At 39.4% G+C, this 19,221-nt stretch overlaps 1 long non-coding RNA gene across 8 annotated transcripts in view; it reads right to left on the bottom strand.

The window, feature by feature from the left end:
• The window catches only part of LOC139706707 (uncharacterized), a 204,775-nt gene extending 185,714 nt beyond the window's left edge, over positions 1-19,061 (bottom strand). For all 8 annotated transcript variants that reach the window (XR_011708327.1, XR_011708328.1, XR_011708326.1 and 5 more), the window contains exon 1: positions 18,864-19,061. This is a non-coding gene — a long non-coding RNA (uncharacterized lncRNA). The remainder of the gene's footprint in view (positions 1-18,863) is intronic.
• Between the last annotated feature and the right edge of the window lie 160 nt (positions 19,062-19,221).

Genomic DNA, 19,221 nt, shown 5'->3' with positions numbered 1-19,221 from the left:
GAGCATATGGATGAAATAATTATCCAGACTCATATATCTACCTCAATGGTAAGGGAAGGGAGTGAAGGGTTCCATATCAGTAACTAATTAAAAAACCCTTCATGGGGTGTCTGAATATGGGAGTGACACAGGAAGAGGGACTGAAAAATATACCTTACTGAGGACATGGCTAGGATCAAAAGATGTGTTTATTCCTTGTTTACCAGGTTCTGGAGATTATTTCTTTTCCTTTTGTTCATATTTACAATTTAGATAGCTGTTTTTCCTTCTTTAAAGACAAGAAGACCCAGGCTGAGAGAGGTAACTTGAGAGAGGACACATAGGTATCTGGTGTCAGAGAACTATCTTCATCTCAACATCTTTCCATAAACTGCCTTTTCAGAGACTTTGGTGCAAACAATTAAGCAGCAACAGTGCTACCTTAGTGCCATGGATTTGGGCGAATGAATAATTCACAGATCTAAAGTGGGGACACAGATAACTGAGCTATTAGGTATAATTCTAAAAGTAAAAAAGGAAGGTCAGAGTAAATCCATACCTATGAATATAGACCACTGCACTAGGAATATTTTCTCTCATCATGCATGTTAACAATTGAGAAGAAATCAGGATTTTGATCTAAATTTTCAGTAAGAGGATAAGGATAGTATATCTGGGAGTGATGTCTTCTGGTCTTTCTAAGCATCAGATTTTTTTTTTTCCTTAAAGCAGTGATATTTAAAAAAAAAATGCTAAGTTTTTTTTTTTTTTTTTTATAATTAGCAATCCAAGTCTATATTTTAACTTGCTGATCATATTTTACAGCCACTCACCAGGTGCCTGTCACACAATAATGCTTAATAAATGTTCTTAAATATATGCATATATCTATATATATATATTTCTAATATGCAAACATGCATGGTAATGGTATGGTTTGGCAATCAGACTGTCATCAAATCAGACTGTCTAGTCTTATTTTTTACCAAAAGGTTGGCATAGCTGAATAGTAGATTAAAATGTTTAAGTTCATTTGGCTGGATGATAGCAGCACACAAGGATGCATAAACTGAGCCCACATATCAGAGAAATAACCCCCAATAACTGTGTATAGGATGCTGACAGAGTACCAACTTTAAAAATTTATACACCAGAAAATTTACAGAACACCTACTGGGTGTTAGGAGAAGGAAGTGGGAGGCGTGTGTCCATGCAGTGGCCTCAGAAACCCACAAGAAACATATAGAGATAATTTTAAATATGTGAATTTTCTCTTTAAAACCACTTGGATTTGGAGGCAAAGGAGGACAATTTTTCCTTTGGTGTGACTCACCAATTGCAGTGTTAGGGGTGAAAGAGGACTGGGTCATCGGGTACAGTTGGCCATTTTAGATTACAAAATTGTGCCGTGTTACACAGTAATTCATAGGCAGACTTTAAAAAAAAATAAGAAGAAAAAACATTCCCTCCCTGGTCACCATTGTTTTCAGTAAGTGCTTTTTGGAAATCCTAAGAAAAAAGTTTCTGCAAGGAGGCAGAAAACTTGATGACATGGTGCAGAGTCAAGAGCATGGGTTTTGGATTTAGATCAACCTTAATTTGAACTCCTCTCACCTTTTTATAGGCTCTTTGGAACCTTTGGCTCCTGACTTATAAAATGCAGATATTTACCTCATTTGTTTCCTGTCAGAATAAAACGAGACTATGTTGTAAAGGCTCTAACATCCTGGGCAACTTGGGCAGTGGGAGCACCTTGGAGAAGGCATGTAACACTGCTGCTCCTCAGACTCCTCATACACCGTACTCAGGTGTTGGACCAGATGATCTTGAAGCTTCCATCAAATGAGACTGTCTAGTCTTATTTTTTTACCTAAAAGTTGGCATAGCTGAGTAGTAGATTAAAAAGTGTGCTCTCTACAAATTTATGTTTATAGGCCATTTACTGTGCTTTACTATTTTTAATCCTTAAAAGGATACCTGCAAATTTTACAAATGAGTAAACCAAGGTAAGAAGCATAGGAAGAAATAATCCCCTACCTCTAGTTTGGTGACTAGCATGCAAGGAAGACTCTTTTGGAAGGCTTGACAACAGCATTCAAGAACAAGGTCCTTCATTATACCCCTGACCTTGAAAATTCCATGAAAACTTTCCAATATTCACTCCATCCATTTTCCCTCCTATTGCACTAAAAGCTTTAGTTATCTTATCTTTCTTTTTTGTTGTCTCTTCAATGTTGCCATTCCAAGCTGAGGTCAGATCTCTCCTAAGAGCCCCTAATCAAATCTGGAAGACAACAGGACTGAACACAGAGTCTTCCGAACCTGGTTCCCAGACAGAACATGCATAAACAAAGCCCATGCTTGGGAATCCAGCCCTTGCTGCTGGAGGCTGTAGGACTGACTATGACTGTTTATCCAGCCTTTAACTTGATCGCAGTTCTTTAGTATTTGACATACTTGCCAGGGGATCCATGAGAAAGGCAGTCCTTTCTTTAGACCCTGATTTATAGTCCCCTTACAGGGCCAAGGAGCGTGCCCTACATGTGTGGTACTCCTTGACCTGGACATGGTGCTGCCACCAGGGTGACCCAAGGTTGCAGCCAGTATTTAAACAGTTGCCCTGAACTGCTGGCCATCCTTACTCCTAGCCTTCCCACATAGATTCACAAAGCCCAGTTTCAACTACTTCCTAATAATGCAATTAAATTTTTGGAAACTGAAGCCAGGTTTCATATTTAAATGTTGACTTTCACACACAAGAAAGGTTGGCCAAATACAGGAGTGACTGGAAGATTTTGGCAAAGATATTAATTGGGATTTTCCATTCTCAGAGAAGCTGCATGTGTTAATACAGGAGTGATACTCCGTCTCTAGGGTTCCTAGGGACGAAGAGTCTGCAAAGTATGAAACTGAAAACTAACATGCTTCCTAGGGAATCACTAGAATTCTAAAAAAAAAAAAAAAAAAAAAAAAAAAAAGTCAACTAGAGGCAGAACTGAACCATTTCCTCTTTTGAAATGTAATACCACCTACCTCTCAGGCTCAGGGCTATGATGGAAGTAGAATACATATGAAGAGGATAGCACAGGGCTTAGAGTAGTGGGCAAAGAATACATTTAGTTGTCAGAACTATGGTGCAGGAAAAGGCATTTGCAGGAAGTTAAACCAAGTCAGTGAAACACCTTTGCTCCACAGAGAAATACTCCAGTGCTTTCTCCATTCTGGTCACAAAAAAAAAAAAAAAAAAAAATCAAGCATTATTAGGTATATGCCCAAACTCTATGCCATTGTCTCTGCTCTGCTTTTTGTCTGAAGTGCCTTCTTCCCACACTCTGTCTCCTTACCCTGTTTGTTGAAGTTCTTTAATTCCCAAGGCTGTAGAGCACAAAGGCTAAGAGCACAGACTTTATTAGGTTGCTAGAATTCAAATCCCAGCTCTGCCTCAAGCTGTTTGGACCTTAGGTAAGCTACTTAACCTTTCTGTTCTTCAGTTTCCAGTCTGTAAAGTGGGAATAACAACACCACCCATGTTTAAGATTGTTGTAATGATTAAATAAATTAACAAGTATAAAGTTCTTATAACAGTGTATCCTAGGAACTATATAAAAGGGTTTCTCTCATAATTTCAAAGATAGGCTTGTTGTTTTGATGGCTATTGTTTTAAATATGTTGTTTCACATTATTTTGTTATTATGTTTAATTCCATATCTTTCAGAAACTTCCCTAGATCTATCAGTCTAAAGAAATCACATTCTCAAATTCAACTTAAGCATATTGGCCCAGAGACAGCCCTGGCTGTGGCTTGTGTGTGTGTGTGTGAATAACTCCCTGCTGCACCAGCCTTGGAGTGCTAAGGGACAGAGCCTTGCTCTTCTATTTCTGTAGACATGGTCAGTGCACATTAAATGTGTGTTGAATTAAATGGAAGGTATGTAAATGTCTAATCATGAATAAACCAGCACATTTTTGACAGTAGCTAATCATACCCTCTATTCATAACAATATTTTAAGGACTGAACAAAAGTACAACCTTTTGCAGTGTACCTGACATATAGCATGTGCTCAGCAAAAATTTGAAAAATTGAAGAATTGGTCACCTCTCATTCAAGACCAATATGATGTATAAAATGGTTAGGTTACTTATCTTAGGTGCAGGGCTAGATTAACATATCAAGGAGAAGAAAAAGATAGCTCTCCATCTTCAGGTGCTCACATTCAAGAGAAAGATAGTCCAATTGCTAAATAAGTATAAAGGAACTGAGTGCTAAGCTGAGTCACAGGGAGCTATGCGGAAATGTGTCTTCAGAAGCTCAGTGATGACTCTAAAATTCAGACCTTCTTGACATTAAATTGTCCAGGTATATTCATAAGGAACCAGGGGAGAAAGTTCCAAGTTGACTGAAGGAAGCAGGGAACAAGTTAGTTATGAGAGTGTGGTGGTTCTCACAAAGCAGATTATAAAATGTGGGGGTGGTGTGAAACCATGAGTGACATCTGTAGAATTATATCTGATACAGGGGGCTGTATCAGCCGACTGTGTTGGTGTCAAATGTTGAAAATATACTGTGAAATGAAAAAAACCTCTGACCCAGGAGAAGAGGATGTCCTCTCTCATCAGTCCCGTTTCCTACAGTGATTTCACTTCTTCAGTTTCCAGTTTGGCTATAAATTGAGAAATGAGTTTGAAGTTGGGTATTTCTAAAGACAATTACACCTTTGCTATTTTTTTTTAAATGCTGGTCTGGTACAAAAATCAATTCTTTCTCCTGTATTCAAATACGGTCTCTATTTGATGAATCCCCAATTTTTATCTCCAAACTGACATCTCTTTTTTTTTTTTTTTTTAATTCAGGTCTTGAATTTCCTATTGTCTATATTGCCATCTTCCCCTGAGATATCTCAAACATACCATGTTGAAACTGATGTGTGATCGGCTGTCCCTCTCCAGAGGTTGTCTTTTGCCCTGTTTCTAACTTGGTAAATGGAAATACATCCATCCAGCTCTCCAACCAAGGAGCTTGGAATTCATTCTTTTTTAAAAAAGAATATTTATTCTTAAGTTTTATGTGGACCCAATATCTTTATTTTACATTTATGTGGTACTGAGGACCGAACCCAGTGCCTTGTACATGCTAGGTGAGCACTGTACCACTGAGCCACAACCCCAGCCCTGGAATTCATTCTTGAAACCTCACTCTCCTTCTCTACCACACCTTCTCAATCTGATCTATTGTTAAAGCCCATTAGTTTTAAATTCAAAGGATATCTCAACTCTTTCTACATGTCAGTGCCTATTTCACCATTTCCCTAGTCCAAGGGACTTCTTCATCTCTCACCAGAACTCATACAATAGCCTCATAAAGCATCTTCCGTTGCCCCTTTCTTCCACACAATAGGTAGGATGGTTTCCTTAAAAAATAAATTCTATCCTGTCACCACTTGCCAAAAAAAAACACCCTTAAATGTTTTCTTGATGCACTCAGAATAAAGTATACACTCCTGGCCATGGTCTATGAAGACTTATGATCTAGCTCCTGATTCTCCCCTAACTTCATGTTCTATTCTACCATGTTAGCCTCTTTCCAGTCTCTGAACATTCCAGTTTGACTCACTTAAATGTTTTGACTTCTGTTGCCCCTGCATGGTACATTTGTCCCCTCATTCTTAGCCTGGATAACCCATCTTCCTCTTTAAATCTCAGCAGAAAGTTTCTTTCTCCTGGTCAATTATGTTCTTCCCAAGTTTCATAGTAGCTTTCTTATTGCCCATATCTAAGTTATCATACTTTATGATAGAAAATACATCTGATGATTTATTTGTGTAATGCTTCTCTGCTGATCTAGGCAGCAGGCACCTTTAGGAATGGCTCTGTATCATTCTTTGTAATGCAAAGTCTAGCCCTGAGTTTAGCACACAGCAAGTGCTCAATTTGTAATTGGTAGTTAAGTTTATATGTTTTGTGGCTGCCTATTAGTAAGGCCTGAGAATACGAGCATATGCTTATTTCAGGCTGAAAAAGCACAACCAAATGGGTGATAAAATAAGGCAATATAGCTGAATGGGTCCTGTTTCTCCACCTTTTCCAGTTCTAAGCCCTTAGAATCTTAACAGCACTCCTCTATTCTCTTAGTGAACATCCCTGGTTTTCAGAATTGAGAAGGAAAGTGTCTCGATAGAATATTTCTTGTGTTTTGCTCCCCCCAGATAAATTTAGCTTTGTGCAGGAATGTGGCTTCCACAGGTATGGTTGGGTGAGAGGTGTTTGGAACAGAATGAGGGGAAAGAAAAAAAAATCATAAAGGGAGGTGGCTGTCTTTGCTCAGGGTAGGCATTGTCCAGGATTCCTGGGTTTATCCCAGCTCACTCACTTTGAAGTGTCTTCAAGATTGCAGTTTTGAAGCAATATACACCAGTAATTTTCTCCCTCCCACCTCTAGGGATCCAAAAATAAATGAGCTATTGAGCATGGGCTTGGTGCTGGCAAAACCTTGGTGCTACCAATTCTAAGAGTTCTCATGCCCCTGAACACTACCAACCCAGCCCCTTTGGAGATTGTTGTGACTTATTTCTCTTGAGTCCACTGGATTTTCTGTTCCATTTGTTAGCTATTGTTATCGACTATAGAAAATATGAGATGGGCTTTTGAGATATTTATCTTTTTAACCCCTAACAAATGTCTTTAAAATTTTATAAGTAGCCATCATGTTCATCCAAGAAAATAGATCTGATAAATTTGGATTTTGCTTGTACCTTTTTCTAAGACTAAAGTTAGCACAAAACAACTAATTCTTTTTCCACTGGGGTGCAGGAGAGGGCTGGAAGGAGTTAAGGTAGAAAGATGAGGAAGAAAGAGGAAGAAGGTACCAAAAAGGAGGATCTAACACTGGATTTCAGTTCCCACTACTGGAAAATGGTTCATTTCCAATTCTGCATTTCAAGAACAAAAAGACTTTCTGGTGATCTTTTTTGTTCTTTTTGGATCACTATGAATCCTTAGCAGCAACCTATGTCTTCTAGTGCTTACAGGGTTAAAATATATGGGGAAGTGAAATAATCACATTTAAGGATGGTTACAAAATCAAGTCAGGGTACTTCAAATACATTGTTCCCAGATATAATCTGAGCCTCAGAATTTGTTATTGAATAACCTGATGACTTTACATAACTGTGATAGTTCACTCATTTGATGATCCCTTCAATCATTCAACAACCACTTTGAACTGTGCATTATAATTTTCAAAGCACTTTCTCCTCCATTGTACTTGATATTTTCAGGAGAATCCTGTGAGTACCCTTAACAGAAATTACCATTTTAGAGAACAAGAAACTGAGACCCACAGAACTTAGTCAGCTCTGGAGCTTTAACTGGAACCCAGATCCTCAGATTTCACATAGAATTCTCTTTCAGTTCTACCTACTTTAATTTAGTCAAAATGTTCTAAGTAAGCATCATTTGTTGGACACAGTTCTAAGAAAACAAAAGTGACTACCCCTGTCCTCGAGCTTATTATGGCTTATCAGGGAAAGGCAGAGGCCAAGGCATGGATGAGAATGGAGGAAAGTGCATGAGTCCCTGGGGAATTACCAGGGGTCTGGTGTAGAAAATTGTAGTACATTAGACTGGAAAGAAGTTAGAGAGAAGTTAGAGGAGATAGGAGGACCCCAGTCCCTTCCTCTTCCTCTTGTTTTTGGCTTCCCAGACATAAAATGAATGGTATTCTTGCTCTACCACATGCTTCTTACTTGATGTGCTGCCTTACCACAGTCCCAAATCAACTGAGCCAATTCATCAAGGACTGAAAACTCTAAAACTGTGAGCCAAAATCAGCCTTTTGTTTTTATATGTTAATTATCTCTGGTGTTTGTTATAGGAATAGAAAGCTGACTAACACAATATCCAATGTCCTTTCCTGGCCACTGAAAATAGTTACAACTCCTGGCAGAAGAGCCCAATCTATCTTGAGGCAGTTTGGGCCTTGATGACTAGGGTACTATGGAGAGCAGTCTGGATGCAAGACTGGCATCTGAGACTTTACCTATGAGTTCATGACCCAGAGATCTGAGATGCCCATGGGAATCTCAGAGGAGCCTAGTTTCTGCTAGGGTCTAGAGTTTAGGTTGTGGCTGTTGCTTGAGGTTGTGTGTGATTTTAGGGTAATCTATCTGATCATGGTAGAACCTGACAGGAATTGAACGCAAGAGGATATAAAACTCAGGATCCGGGCTCTCCAAGAAGAGGACTGACAGGAGTTAAGCAGGAACCTAGACTTGGAGTCCAAGACAGGATTCTAGTCTCACTTGAAGAATGGATGATCTTAGCTATGAAGCTCTGGCCTGAAAGCTGAGTCTGCATTGTACTGAGGGTACAGAAAGCTGAACTAGTGTGCACTAGTCTTTGTTGATCTTCTACCATAGGGCATTGGCTTTCCTGCATGGCACATTGAGGTGGCGGGGTTATACTCTGCTCTAATCAAACACTCAAAGAGGCTGAACCTGCCCTAGCAGGGATTCAGTGCCTCACACTGATGTGGGTGTAGGGTCAGGGACAAGCCTCTGAAAAGAAGCCCTGGAGTTCTTTACTGGGTTCAGAATCAGGACATTTGGGGAATAATTCTGGCTCAGGCACTATCTGTTACATAACCTAAAGCAAGCTTCAGAATCTTTCTGGATCTCTATTTTCTTAGTCCCTGGTGTGCCCTCTGGGGTCAGAGTCCCATGTTTTATTCCTGTTTGTTTCCCTAGTGTCTAGCACAGTGTCTACCTAAAAGAGACAGTTAATAAAGTATATGATTGAGTGAGAAATGCATGAGTGCATAGAATGAGCCAAGAATGAAGAATCACATCAGTGTTTTAAGGACAGGTTTACTAGCATCCTGATCCTTGCCCTCACCCTTCTACATTCTGATGTCTAGCTCCATGCCCTTATTTGAGAACCAGTGACCCAAATAATGATGTACTCCCCACAAAGTTCTTAACGGCTTTGTGACTGTCTGATGATAAAACACTGAGTTTATTTTAAACCTTTTCCCTCAGCATTCACTAGCCAAACATGTTATAAAATAAAATTAAAAAAAAAATAAGTCACCTGTTACCCCAGGAGGATCCCAAAGAAGTTCTACCTACTAGGAAGGCTCTTGGGTGGCCTCATAGAGACAGCATAGTAACCAGGAAACCCTCTGACATTTGCAAATGCCATGAAACACCAACAAACAAGATAATCACACCACCACCAAGTGGGCGGGAGACAGATCAAAGACCTGCAGATTCTCCTCCATCTCATTACGGTCAATGCACAGAAAGGGTCTATTTTGTTGCTCTGGAGACAAGTGGCTCCCAGAGTGAAAGATGCTCTCCATGATAGTGTGGGCAGCTCTCACTTTTACTGTGGGCCCTACAGATGTGGGTGGTTCCAACATTAAGTCAAATATTCGAAATTCTGAATTAAGGGCCAATTGTATGTGCTTGAAAGCGATCCCTTAGGGTTTTTCAGATTCTGAGTGTGTGCTTATGAGACAGATGAAAAACATTTTGGAAGATGCAAAAAAGATTAAAGTAGAAAAAAAAAGCACCCAATAAATTCTACTATCCCAAGATAATTACTGTAATTGTTTTTGTTAATTATGCACTCATTTATATCTAGTCAATTTTCTATGAAAAATATTTTTAAATATAGTTGTGAATATACTAATCATATATATATATATATATATATATATATATATATATATATATATGCCTATAGCAGGTATATATGTATATATGTGTGTATATAGGTACACACACCCACACACATCCTACTTCTTTTCACTTTCATGTTACCATATGTATTTTTCAGCTTTAATTTTCAGAATTAGTTATATTGTAATTTATTTAAGCATTCTTTAGCCAACACCCTTTCTCCCAACCTACTAATGATGGCACATGTAGGCTCTTAGAATTTTTACTATTAGATAAATGCTAGGATGCATCTATTCACCCAAAGTTATTTTTTCCCCCTTGCATGTTGAATTATGCCTTGAGGATAGATTTCTAGAAATGGAATTACTGGGTCAAAGGGCATGACCCAGCAACCATCTTATGATTCTTTGTACATGTAATCAAACAGTACTCTGAAAAAGTCATCTTAATTGACACAGGAGGAATAATCTCCCTGCATTTCACCAACAGTTATTTAAATGTCACCTTCCATAGTGAATATAAGTATTGGTTCAAAAATCTCATAAATACTTTGGCAAAGATGCTGGTAGAGGTGGGGAAAGCTGAAGGGAAGAAACAAAGAGACATTTAAAACTCAAGTGTAGCATTAGAACTAGAAGCAATCGTTAACTGACAATTGGTTAGAAATTAATGAAGCACTTTTGAAATCATAATGTCTATCAATATAATAGCAGTCCTCAGATGCTGCAGCAAAATGATTCAGGGTGGACTTGATGGGAATCAACTCTACCATTAATTTTCCAAGTGGTCTTTGCAAATCAATTCTTTCCTGGACCTTTGTCAACTGTAGAACTGGTGAAGTGAATGATGAGGATAGAGGCTTTCAGAATTTAGTCTATGAGATCAGATGCAAATCTTCATAGAGTTTTGGGTTCTGGTCCATGTTTCTTCTGTAAACATCCAGAGTTTCAAGTCTGATGAAATCCACAATTCTACTAGAGTTATGTAGTGAAATAGCAGACACTCTGGGAAGAGTTTGGGACTCCTATAGCCTCAACAAAGAATCCTCTAGTTCTATATGTCTCTCTGGACTGGTGGCAAAGAGATCCTTGTTTCCATGGAGGCTTAACACAGAGAAAGGTTGAATATGTGAATCAAAGAGGTGGCTTAATTAATCTACTCTCATAATGACATTTGGCCTTTGGTGCCTCCCTAGTGTTATCCAGATGGTGGCATTCAGAAACTAAAGTGCTTCCAATTTAACAAAACAAAAATATTATTCAAGCAAGGTCTCCCATTTCCCTGACTGTATTCTATGAAAATGATTGAGTGGGAAGCAGGACTATTCAAATTTTAAGAGGGGGCTAGATCAAGCTAGATGTGGTGGTGCATACCTGTAATCCCAGTGGCTCAGGAGGCTGAGGTAGGAGGATCACAAGTTCAAAGCCAGCCTCAGAAATTTAGCAAGGCCCTAAGCAATTCGGTGAGACTCTCTCTAATAATATAGGAAAAAGGGCTGAGATTTGTAGCTCAGAGATAAAGCAGCTGTGGGTTCAATCCCTGGTTCTCCCTTACAAAAAAGAGAGAAAAAAAAAGCCTAGGTCACTTTTTAGAGTTTTCTGGCTTAAAAAAAAAAAAAAAAGAAAAAATGAAAAGAAAAATCCCCAAAAATGTAGGTATATATTTTTCCAGCTAACAGACTTTATTTTTAAGAACAGTTTTAGATTAACAGAAGAATTGAGAAGATGGTACAGAAAATAACCCTGTACCCATTTCTTGTATTATTACCATCTTAAATTAGTATAGTGCATTTGTATTAATGAATCAACATTGATACATTATCATTAATAAGTTCATCACTGATTCAGTTCTATTTAGGTTGACTTTATGTCTGTTCCTATTCTGTGATCCCACCCAGGATACTACGTTACATGAAGCTGTCATGTCTCCTTAGGTTATTGTAGACTGTGACAGTTCCTCAGACTTTGTTTCTGAAGACCTTGATGGTTTTGAGAATTGCTGGTCAAGAGTATTGTAGGGTCTCCCTTTACTAGACTTGTCTGATGTTTTTTCTTACGATTATATAAGGATTATGGGATTATTATATCACATAGAGGGTACATAAAATTATTATTGTTGATGTTGACCTTGATTGCCTGGCTGAGATGGGATTTGTCAGAATTCTCCCTATTAAGTTATTCTCTCCTCATTGTCTTTCCATACTGTACTCTTTGGAAAGAAGGTATTAGATGCGGCCCACACTTGGAGTGTAGATATTTTTGGGCACATGCTTATAATCCCAGTGACTCAGAATGCTGAAGCAGGAGGATCACAAGTTTGAGGCCAGCCTGGGCAACATGGTAAGATGCTGTTTGAAAATATAAAAACTTAAAAAGTGGGGGCAGTTGCTGGGGGACATAGTTCAGAAGTAGAAAGCTCCTGGGTTCAATCCCCAGTAAACCACCACCAAAAAAAAAAAAAAAGAGTAGGGATTTATGCTTCCCCTTTTTGATGGCAAATTATCTACATAAATTACTTGGAATTCTTCTGCATAGAATACTTGTTTCTTCTCTCTCATTTATTAATTTATTCAATGATTTATTTATATTAGTACAGACTTGTGTTTTTTTTGTGTGTGTATTTTTTCTTTGTTTGTTTGTTTGTTTCACTAGTTTGGGTTATAAGCCAACATATTTTTTTTTCTCAAATTATTCCAGCTTTAGCTATTGAAAATTGTTCAAGTTCCTGTGTGTCCTTGAAATGTCTCCTATAAACATTTTGTTTTAAGCAATTCCTTACTTCATGGTGCTACAAGATATTCCATTCTCATTTTGTATCCCTTCTGCCCCAGTCCTAGACTCAGCCATCTCTCTAAGGAGCCCTGATTGTTGTCACTAGAGAATGACATTAGAAGCCAAGATCCGAGCTCTAGGCACACTTTCTGCTTGTCATTGTTTCTAGGCCAAATATACTTTAAATCTTACCTTTATAGTGAGATTATTCATAGGACAATTATATATTTATCGACCATATTATATCACACTAACCTAGGACCCTCTGGTCTTGCACTGGAATTCACATAAAACTTGAGTATGATGGTCTTCTTTCAATCATGTGCCACTAACATTGCTGTATAAACCCAGTGAAGATATTGTCAAAACTCTTAATTTGAGGCCTTCTACAAATGTGAATCCACAGCAAATGGCTCTTTTGAAGACTGCCCACTAGTAAACCATGGGAAAAGCAGAGAAGATTTAGAACCCAGGCATTTAAAGTACTGGATCTAGCTCTGTTGGTGACAGGGTATGTGGCAAATTCTGTCTGGGCCTCAATTTCCAATTATAGAAAATCAGTAGCAGTGGGTTGGATAATACTAAAGACTCTTCCAGTTCTTGCATAACTCTCAACAGTTTCACAATGAATGAAAGAAATAGGTTTCAACCCTGACTGTGCTTAGTTCCAATATACTAGAGAATTTAAATATGATAAGGGAGGAGGGACAGTAGAGGGTCTTTACTGATAAATAGGAGCCACTTTATTATTTCCTGAGGATGCTGCGGCATTGGATAATTATGCCTGAGAAACTTTAGACCTTTCTTTTGAAGAATATTGAATGAAAATGTATAGGAAATATTGATAGAAAGTGTTCTTTTATTGCTTTCAAGTTTGGTCTGGTAGGTGGAGTCTCCTCCTCTCTCTTTGTTTAAAGGGCAAACTCTTCATATGTTGTTTCCTCTGACTTCAAATAATTACTTTTAATGCAGAGATGGCTGAACCACCTCTTAGTTTCTTACCAGGAATCTTTCTCTAGATCCTTCTTTCCCCTCTTCTTCCTTCTGCCCCTCCTTCTAATGCTATGAAATATTTTCAACACTCACATGGAACCCAGTGGCTTAAAGACTATCCCCTTTACAAGTGTCATCTCCTTCTATCACTGACTGGGACAGTTTCCAAAAGCAAACAGAAGGGGGAAATAAAAAATATATATATATAGGGCAGAAAAGGCACTTGAGAACTGTCACTTCTGATTACCAATGCTGGAGATCAAAGGTCCAAGGTCTTAGTACCTACCTCCTCCAACTCTTAATGTTTAAAATCTTCAATCGGCTTTTGGACTCATTCATCATAATCCCAGACTTTGGTCTACAATTGGTTAAAAATTGATAGAGGTGAGGTTTCTGCGACTGCCTTCTTTACTTACAAGTTCACATTTTAATCCTTTGCTCCACCCCCTGTACACATGTACACACAGCTCCTTCTCACCCCCATCCTAAAATTATGTAAAAGTCTATGTAAATGTAAAGGTTAGGAACTCTGCGCACACCCAGCACCCTACAAATCATCTGGGTTATTGCTTCACACACCTGAGGAAACTGAGTCTTCAGTAGTGGCTTTGCTCAATGTCCCATATAAAGTTCCAGGCAGAGCTGTAATTAGAAACCAAGGTTTTTCTGGCAATAAGTCCAGTTTTTTCCTTCTCCCTCTGTGCACCGCAGAGTTAGGTTTGTGTGTGTGTGTGTGTGTGTGTGTGTGTGTGTGTACGTACACAGGTTACATAGACACTGACATGTTGGAAACATGCACCGAGCCTCTATAGTCTGACCTAAGGGAACAGTTTAATGACTCGAATTTCAGGCAGCTGAAAGGTTCCTGCGGGTGGAGGTTGAAATAAACAAGAAAAGCCACTGTGGAGATGTGAATGGAAAAGTACCGAGCCGCCCTCCCTCCGCACATTCTTCCGCTCCCCAGCTTTCCCTGCCATGGAGCCGCTGCAGATAGGCTTGTGCATGGTCAGGTGTACAAAGGGCGGTGTGTGTGTGTGTGTGTGGGGGGAGAGAGAGAGAGAGAGAGAGAGAGAGAGAGAGAGAGAGAGAGAGAGAGAGAGAGAGAAAATTGCAGGCACAACACGCAAATCAAGTTTTTCCACTTCTAGCCTTAGGTAGTAGAGACAGCTAAGTACAGCAGCAGGGTAGGGCGGGCAGGGCAGGAGGGCGGGCCGCCCAGAGTTTACAAACACTCAAGTGCCTTCCTCTCCTCATCCCTCTGAGTCCAGCTGCTGCATTCCCTCACGCTAAGGTTTCATAGGAAGTGAAAACCCTGTTATTCAAAACAGTGATCGAATGCAATAAACAAATGATCATGTGCCCCCACCTCCATCACTTCTTTATTTTAAGCTCCAGATATTTATTTCCATTTTAAATACGTGAGAAAAAGTGTGGAAAAATCAGTGTTTGGGGGAAAGCTCAGAGCCAGGCTGAAAAGGTTTGCTAAAGGGGGGAAAACAGAATAATAAAAAGCCCCAAAGCAGGCAGCAGCAAGTGGGGCAAAACTAAATGTTGACGCTTCCTTTTCAGAAGGTAGTGGCTGGAAATCATCCTCTACTTTGTTGTTGTTGTTTGTTTGTTTGTTTGTTTATGTCTCAAAACTTTCTGCTCAATTTATTTTTCATTTTTATTTATTTTTTTGGTGGTGCTGGTAATGGAATCCAGGTCCTTGAGCATGCTACACAAGAGTTCTACCACTGAGCTACATAACCTAAGGCCTCTGTATTTCTTTAAAACACCAAGAAACTCCTTTCTTTGTCCAAGGATACTATATGGAGCTTGTTTACAAAAGTTTTAAATGAAGGATTCGAAATAAACAGGTGAAAGTTAACAAGTCAGATAAAATTTCCGATACCCTTTAAGTATCGCACTGTAGGCTACACACATAAACAAACCCAGATGACCATCCAGATTCCCATGCTTATTACCTGGAGTTGGTTCTGAGAACCAGTTTCCACAGGACCCAATGTAGACTTGCTTTCCTCAATTCTGCCAAAAAACCAGATACCCACCTTCAAACCCAGGTCATCAGGTCAACCTGATTTTCTAAAATGACACAGGACCATCAAACCACACAGACCCATTTTCAGTTGTTGCCAGAATCACAGGTACCTCTTGTGAGGAGCCAGCCTACCCTCTGCAAAGAAGGAAGCCTGGAGGAGTGATTGATCAGGAGGTCCCTTCCAGTTCAAAAATCTATAATCCTTAGAGACCTACTAGGATTTCAGAAGTTCCTGACAGGTGACACCCACTTCCCATTTTAAGCCCCCTTAGAAAGAGGACAGGACAGTTTATTTCAAGGCTGGGTTCCTTTTCAGCTATGATTGAATTGCGAGGGAGGTTTTGTGAGGGGAACTGGATGTGAAATATGTTCCTTTCCTTAAATAGATGTAATATTAGGACCAGGCTATTTTATTTTGTAATAAAGCTTATATTTACCCAGCAGCTGTGATCAGGACCTATTCCTATGCTCAGTCCATGGGGCAAGGAAGCTGGTCTAGTCCTATTTTCTGAATATTAATAACCATTAACCATTTAATCATGGTATTAGTTGATATATAGTGTCCCCAAATCTATAGGAACATTCATGAGACCCCAATCACTCTTTAAGGCTTCTTAAGCATGATTAAATAGAATTTGAAAATATTCAAGTCAATCATTTCTTTACTACTATAATGTAGCACTGCTAGGGTGAGGGAGGCCCATGAAGTGATGCCAACTGGGACCCCATGGGGGGAGAGATCAAGAAAGAGAGAAGGAAGGACATTCAAGATGACATTAAATTGGCATAACATTTGATAAAGTTACTTTCCTAGGAATTGAAGAGATTGTGAGTGCACGATTATCGTCACCATTCATTTGAGAGAAACAGATTCACCTAAAAGTAAGTGTCTATCTTTAGAATATTTTCAACAATCCTTTCTCTCACTTTCTCCAGTGCGCTCACTCAGGCTTTCTCTCTTCAATGGGTTTCTTTCTGTTCTAGTCAATTTATTTCAATGTAAACACATTGATTTGGCAAGAAAAAAAGAAGAAAGAAAGAAAGAAAGAAAGAAAGAAAGAAAGAAAGAAAGAAAGAAAGAAAGAAAGAAAGAAAGAAAGAAAAAAATGTGGGACTCTGGCACTTGGTTCCAGAAATAATGTGCTGAGGAGGTTTGAGGTCCCTGGTGATGGGGTTAATTATCTATAAATCAGGCTTGGTGGGTTCTCCCTCCTCAGGCTCCCTGCAGAAAACTGAAGAGGGCAAGGTAGGAGAAGGGTGAATTCCTTCCCAGCCCCCACTCTGGCTGGTTCCACAGCCTGAGGGAACAGATTTCCCTTTGCTCTGCAGCGCCCCCATGGGGCTAAGAGTGGAGTGGCAAAGGAAACACAGGAGGGACAAGCTGTGTGTTTAAGATTGGGGCATAGGACAGTGCATGAGGCAGACACAATTTTGACAAGAAAAGTGACCCCCCCCAAATCACAAAAATAATCCTGTTATAGGGCCAGTTAATACAGAAGAGCCATATACTTCACATTCTAAGCCATATACACTTGCATCTGAGAAACCCGAAAGTGTTTACAGCTTATAAAAAATAGAAATCAGATATATAAATACACAAAGAAAATCGTTTCAGCAAAATTGGGGTATCATTTTGAAATCAGTGGGATCCATTTAAAACTCTAAAACAAGAAAGAAGGGGACTCATAAAAAAGAAAAGAAAAGAAAAGAAAAAACAGACATTCTGTCTTCTGGCAGCATGAATCCGCACTTGACAAAGTCATGTATCTTTGGGGGTAAAATGTTCATTTCAACAACAGTGACAGGATTAGGTCTATGTATATTTTTCAAAAATCCTTCACAACACAGGCTTTTCTGCAGAGGCTGCGGTAATCCATCTGTCAATAAGTATTAAAATATTCAGATTTCACAGGGACAGACACTTACACATATTTCCTAAGCTCCAGCCCTTGTGGAAAGTAATCAGCCTCTTTGGACTTCCCCTGGTTGTAAAACCTGTGACACAGCCTTTTGAAGGGGGGTTTGGGGGGGTGCATTCTCAGCCATATCTGAAACTTCTTATGTGACTGTCAGTGAAAGAAATCCCAAATATCCGAGGAAACAACCAGCGATCTTTTAAAGCTCTGCTCCCTTCTCCATTACAGATCCAAATTTGGGGTTGCACTAGTTATATTGTTTAGAGAAAAATCTTTATTAGAAATTCATATGTGAAGAAATTTTGTGGAACATTTAAGAACTCATCTGTGATTTAATGAGTCGCTTGAAGGACTCTCATAGCCAAAGCTCAGAACAGTCTGACCTTTGAAAGCTGCTTCTGGTCCAAACATTTTGGGTTAATTCTTGAGGAATCTGAAATATTATTTTCCCCTCACACCCTTCTTTTAAGAGAGAGACATAAAAGAAACAAGAGTCTCCCTCATTGAGGGATGAGTAGGAGGGGAAAAAACCCCAACCAACATTTAAATAGGGAAACTGGAAGCTCTGAACAAACAAACCAGGGCCCACAGTGAAATAATTCTGCACTGCATTTGCCTTTAAAAACAAAGGAAGAAAGAAAAAGAGAAAGAAATATTTCTTCCTCTCAACTCCAGAGCTGAGAGGACTGTGCTCCGTGCGGTGCGTTGTAGTTGTAGCACAGTCTGTTCTAAATACAGGCAGTATCTGTGATACTGGCACGGCAGGCCTTTAGAATTCCCTCCGGCTGATCCCTTCAACACTGACTGAAGAGACTTTTCACAACGACCTTGAAACAAGCCCGGGGGGGGAAAAAAAAGGAAGGAAGAAAGAAAGAAAAAAGAAAGAAATCAAAGAATTAACCCAAAAAGGAAAATCAAAACACAAACATGTATTTGGCTCACAGAATTCTGCAGAACACACACGTACACATATCCAAATACACACGTTTCTTGCAACAAGAAATTCCCTAAGAGTCAACAATAACAGAGTAAACCCACCACTTGCTATCCTGGAAAGAAACAAACCAAAACAAAACAAATTCTTGGAGCATTTCTCTCCAGTGCAGGACAGCCTCTCTTCAGTAAAAGTCCAAGGGGAAAAGGAAATTGCACCAAAGGGGGGAAAACGGGGGTTGGGATTGTCACATATGATTAAAAATGTAAGCGTCTTTCAATAGTATCAGTATTGAAATAATACATCTTCTTTAAAATGCTTGAGCGATTAGATAGGGAGAGAAAGAACGCACACAAAACAAGAATCAACCGATGACGGATCCTAAGCTTTACGTAACACCACAAACTTGCAAAAGGCAAAAATCAGAGGCAAAAATCCGAAAATCTTCAAAATACAACAACCAGAAATCCCAAGCCATCACATCAAAAAGAAAAAGCTCAAAAACACCCTCCACCCCAGTCCCAAATAAAAAATAAAGCAAATGAACCCACCGAACACTGCTTGGCAAATATTTTTCTCGTGGTGCCTAATATATTAGCTGGAGAGAGCTGTAGTGTTTATTGTTTTTTTCCTCTTACTCGTCTCTCTAAACCTACTATATATAATATACTTGTTCTAGTGGTTCAAATCTCTCGCTCCCTTTTATGCATTTAGCTCGAGGAGCTGAGTTTATGGTAAGAGAGGAAGAATTAGCCCCAGACCCCGGGAAAGCAAAGCGCACTCCCCCTCTTATGTCACCGAATAGCAAATTAGTTCTCAGAATTCCAGAGGCCGAGCTTTGCTACAGCGAAGACGCCGACGTCACACAGGAGGCGCCCACGTGACAGCGGCGGAGCAGGCCGTACCATC

Source organism: Marmota flaviventris, chromosome 8 (assembly GCF_047511675.1).
Source record: "Marmota flaviventris isolate mMarFla1 chromosome 8, mMarFla1.hap1, whole genome shotgun sequence".
In the NCBI taxonomy this organism is placed as follows: Eukaryota; Metazoa; Chordata; class Mammalia; order Rodentia; family Sciuridae; genus Marmota; species Marmota flaviventris.
This window is presented reverse-complemented; position numbering and strand designations above follow the sequence as displayed.